The sequence below is a fragment of the Haliaeetus leucocephalus genome, unplaced genomic scaffold (genome assembly GCF_000737465.1).
Source record: "Haliaeetus leucocephalus isolate CR32 unplaced genomic scaffold, Haliaeetus_leucocephalus-4.0 Scaffold439, whole genome shotgun sequence".
Lineage (NCBI taxonomy): Eukaryota > Metazoa > Chordata > Aves > Accipitriformes > Accipitridae > Haliaeetus > Haliaeetus leucocephalus.
In genome coordinates this window covers 5,913,988-5,919,137 of record NW_010972875.1, presented here as the reverse complement: position 1 = coordinate 5,919,137, position 5,150 = coordinate 5,913,988, and positions in this window count along the sequence as shown.

Genomic DNA, 5,150 nt, shown 5'->3' with positions numbered 1-5,150 from the left:
CCCCCCCCCCATTTTTCTATCACACTCCTCTGATTTTCTTTGAACATGTATTTCCCCACCACCACCCCTTATATAATGTTTGAGTCAAGTTAAATTTTCAACACAGTTTTAAAAGTGGCTTCAAAATTTAGCAAAACAAATTTTCCTGTGCTTTGATGAGCATGGCTATGGCACATCTTTGAGTGAATGAGAGACACCCTTTTGTGAAGGAATCCTGTGACATAAATAAGAAAAGAAAATTTCTAGGTAGAGCCTGGGGAAAAAAAGTTTGTTTATGATCTGTTTGTTTCTCTTAAGCTATGGCATAGATAGGCACTTTTCTTAGTGGCTCAAATTGCAATATGCAAGCAGGCAACTTTATTAAAGAATTGAATAGTTTAAACCTGATAGAAATCTTCATCAGAAATGTTCTTTTCACCAGAATGGGTGGAAGATATGCTGGCAATAAATCTAAAAATGTTTGTCCAGATCCATCTGGCTAGGCAAATGGTTAGCATTTCTGTGCAGGTGACAAGTAAAAATCAAAGGCCAAATTCTCAGCTGTGATCTGGCTGTGCCTGGGTCTGGACTAATCCTTAGCTTCAGTTGATTGGAATAGCAGATTGGTAGCCTATTGTCAAAGGTTTATGCTGGGGGGCAAATCAGGTGAGTGTTGAATGGTTCTGTGCCCAGGTAATGATAAGTGACTGATGGAGACCACAAGCAACTGGGGTAATTGAGGACATGCATAAGACTGCCTTAGACTACGTTGGGACAAGAATCAGAGTAAAAAGACCCCATAATGGTGAAACTATGTCTGTATCTTTGTGCCTCTTTCTGTCTCTCCAAACCTTTTAGACAGTTCATGGCTGAGAAGCTGTCCTTTAACGTACGGGACCTGGGAGACTGCAGGAGATGTGTACTACAGCATGTAGTATGGATCCTAGGCTGCTATTTCGTGTATAGCATTGGACTGTTGATGATAGGATACACAGGATGTGGGAATGTCTTACATGACTTTATTATGATGTAGTGATATAAACAGTTGCCTTAGTCTTTTTTTTGCTTAAGTGATGCTCTCAAAAGGCCAGGTGTCATCCTTTCCTTTTTGTCTTTTACATCTAGAAGAAGTCTGGGATTACAACACTCCTTAGAAAACCATTACGCTTGCCATAGCACAGAACTGAAGATGGAGCACCCATGCAAGATGTCTAACTGCAGTAATTTGCATCTTTGCATGTATCTCTAGTTGCTGTAGCTGTTTCTTCCCTAATTTGGTCACATTGTTGCAGATTGTCAGAATAGAAGATAGTATACAAGAGAATGTTTATTAATTTTGTTAAACTGGAAGAAACAAAGCTAATCCTATGGCAATTACTGATCATAATTGCACAAATGATAAAGTATTTCTAGTATGAAGAATGATGGCCTTCTGTGTTAAGAGCCTAGTGTTTGCACCAGAAGTTACTGAAATGACTCTTTTCTGTCCTCTCTGATGAAAACCAAGGATGTTTTCTCTCAGGCAGAGCTTTAAACTATTCACTAGAAACAGCTGTCTCTTCCTTCCACCCATCCCCATATAAAGATTGTATAATCAGCTTTCTCAGTGCATTGTTCAGTAGGATCAACACTGGTTCAGGCTGTTTGACCGAGATCGATCTAAATGTGCTACTTGGATTCATTTGTAGTTCCTGTTTCACTTTAAAGACTTATAAGGAGGAAAAAAGGATTGCAAAAATTGATAGATTCCAAATATTTATTTCTCTGCTTCCATTTTGGAAGAAATTTTTAGTGATACCCCAAGAAAAAAAAAATATCTATTTTTTAATCTGTCAACGTATTTCTGAAGCACCTTCCAACACTTGCATGCCTACATTCAAAGTGAGATATATATTAAAAAAAATCTCATTATGAGTCTAGGACTAATTTATTGTACTGTGCTACATTTTTGCGTTACAGCATATAAAGAAATTACCATAAATAGCTTTCCAAAGTACCTACAGACAATGTAAATAGGAATTTATTGTTAACAGTGGTTCTTCATTATATTTAATCTCCTTGCAGAGTGATCAGAAACAGTGAAGAGCCTGCAGTATACTCAGTAATACTGGCAGGTTCTGAATACTGTGTAATTCAGAAGCACAAACAAAAGCAGGAATATGCTAAATATAGTGGCCCAAATGTTCAACACTGCTAACTAAAATCCTAAGGGAGAATGTTGCAGGTGTCATTTCAGTGACCAAACGGCTTATTAGGCATGGGTTTGTGTGAGATGAACTCTACAGGAGCTATTTTTATTTTTTTTTCTGCTGGCTTTGTTGAACAATTTTTTTTTTTTTTTTGACAGAACCATACTGATTTAAAACTAACCAAACACTTCAGATAAGTCATCTCTATCAACAGGAGAGGAAACTGGATAGAAAGCCAAAAACCCTTACCAGGAAACAGAGATAGATCTCCACTGACTGCTGTTTCCTCGGAGACATTGTTACCAACAACAAAACTCCCACAGATTGCAGTGATGCAGCCCCAACCACTAACACAGTCATTTGAGAAAACCAGTTAAAAACTCAGTTCAGGAAGATTGCCTTCACAGGAACCGAAGTGAATCTTATAGTCAATTGTGAGCAAGGTCAAATTTCCATCAGCCTGCTATTAACAGGTTTCATCACAATTGCGAAAATAATGAAGCTGAGCAAGGTGGCAAACCTAGACCCCAACCCTCCATGGTGACCTGAGCACTTAGAGCTCATCAGCAGAACTGGAGTCTGTTTCTCCTCCTCTAGAATGGACTTGTCTCCATCAAATGGATGTTGATGGCACATTTCTTCTCCCATGTGTCTTTTAAGTGAAAAAAAAAGTAGACTTTGTAAAGTGTTTAGTCATCTGTTCTAGATTACTCTGTGACCAGGCAAGTAGACCATATGATAATTGAATGAAAGAGGTCAATAATTTAATAAGAAACATGATTAGAGCTTTTCAGTTAACGGGGGCTAAAAGTTATTGATTACAGAGTGTTGAAGCGTAGCCTTTGGCATCTCATCATTTTCATCGTTCAGGATGGACCTTGCAAAAAATTGGGGAAACCAAGTAACTCTATTTAAAGAGGATTTAACCAGTATTTCTACAGAAAAGTGAATGAACTCAGCTTTTCCATGTGCACAGAATTCTGTCTCCTTCCACTTCTTGCGTACCTCCTGTATGTCATTTGGCCGCAGTGTACCTTACGCTGTAGTACAGAGTCTGCGTGCCGTGTGAAAACATCAGAGTATACAGTGTATATTTATCCAAAGCCAGGTCCCTTGTGCTATTGGAAGCGGAGGGAAGGCCAGAATGGAAGAAATGACCACACAGGTTGTGTAAGAGACACATATTGGCCACCTGGGACATTTTCCCATAGATGCTACAGGAGATTTCCTAGGAGAATCTTTCTCAGTGTGAGAAGCTGGAGCATGCTTTCTCCTGTAGCACACTCTCCCTCTGAATCCCCAAAACTTGCAAGAGATCTGTTTAGAAGACAGATTAGATCATGGACTTTGCACACCAGGCTCCAGAACTTTTGCTTGACCCAAAAGATTTAGGAGGAAAGAAATTTTGGTGAGTTTTTCCTTGTCTTCCTGGGACTTGCCAGTAGGGCTTGACTGCACTAAAATAGATAGGCGTTGTGTGGCTAGCACTGTTGTGACTTGCAGTACAGACAGCTGACAAAAAATTTGCCCGTGGTTTTATTTAATCCTAACATGGAATAACAGATTAGGAAAATGGCAACTGTAGTGTTGAGAAGCCTAGGTGAAGTATACTGTTTACTGATGATTTCGATAAAGCCAAGGATGATCAAAGTTGTAGAAATATTACAGAACCGCAGAACTACGTGGCCGTAAGTTTGCGGCAGGTCAGTGGGAAGTGGGGAGAACAGGAGGTGCTTTTCTTCGTAGTCTGACAAGCATAAAGCAGTACAGCATAAAGTTGGAGGAGCAAAACTCTATAAATAAAATTTCAGTGAAAATCCAAAGGGTAAACAGCCTTATGGAGGTCAGTATTAACCACCCTGCCCAAATCCCCCAAAACTAGGAAAAAGTCCAGGAAAAAAGAAACCAATTAAGTGACAATAGCATCTTTTCTCCCCAAATACATTTTTTTTATTTTTTCAAGACCTTATATTTCTTTTACTGTGTGATTCCAAGGTAAGTTACTTATATTTATATTGTCGTAAGGACCTTTACTGGTATCCACTGAAATCAATATGTGTTTTTCATTGACTTTGATGCACTTTAAACAGGAAGTTTACTGGAAGGAAAAATACACCATTTTGAAAGCCTGATATGCGTTAATTTGTACAGTCTTCATTTGTAGGTCTCTTCTTGGAGTCAAGATGTAGCTTTTTTTGGAGTATGAGTGTGGTGAGCAGTTTCAGCATGTTCTGAGTAAATCAGACTCTGAAAGTAAGTTTTTGGCACATCCCAAGCAGGTGAGAGTAGCGTGAAGTACAGAGCACTCTGAAAAGATCTTTCTTTGCTAATGTTACGGTCTGTGCTCTTAACTGGAGGGAATGAAAAATGCAATTATTGTAAAATTGGTAGAATTTGTAAAACATTTGGTTTTCGCATGAATTGGACAATGCGGTAGGTATTTATTTCAGAATTGAATAACATTGCGTTCTGGTCTGTAACTTAGTGCATCTACAAATATCTCTTAGGCTTTCTTATGCTTTTTATGTTATTCCACTAAAAAGGACTTCAAAGCAAACCAGTTACTCTCCACTGCCGTTCACTACATTTTTTGGTCATAATTCTATTTTCATTTTCTTGTGCAAGAGAAACTGAGAGCGTGATGGCTTCTTTAAAATAAAAATAACATCAGCAAAAATAAAAAGCTTTGGAGATTCCCTTTTTAGAAAACCATCCAAACTCCCATCAATTACTGAATGCTCTTTTTAAATAATAGCATAGTTTTAGCATTTAAAAATACTAATGTGATCACAGCCTGGATACATATAAATATGTATCCATTCAAATAGTATGAATTCCCTGAAGTGTAAGGGAGACAGGCTCAAGATGCACTTGCAAGCAGTCTTGTTTTGAAAGATTACCTTTCTGGATGGAAAGCACTGTGTGAGGTAGGGGTTTTTTTTAATTATTATCATATCTCTATTTTCAAGAAAAAGATCCTGA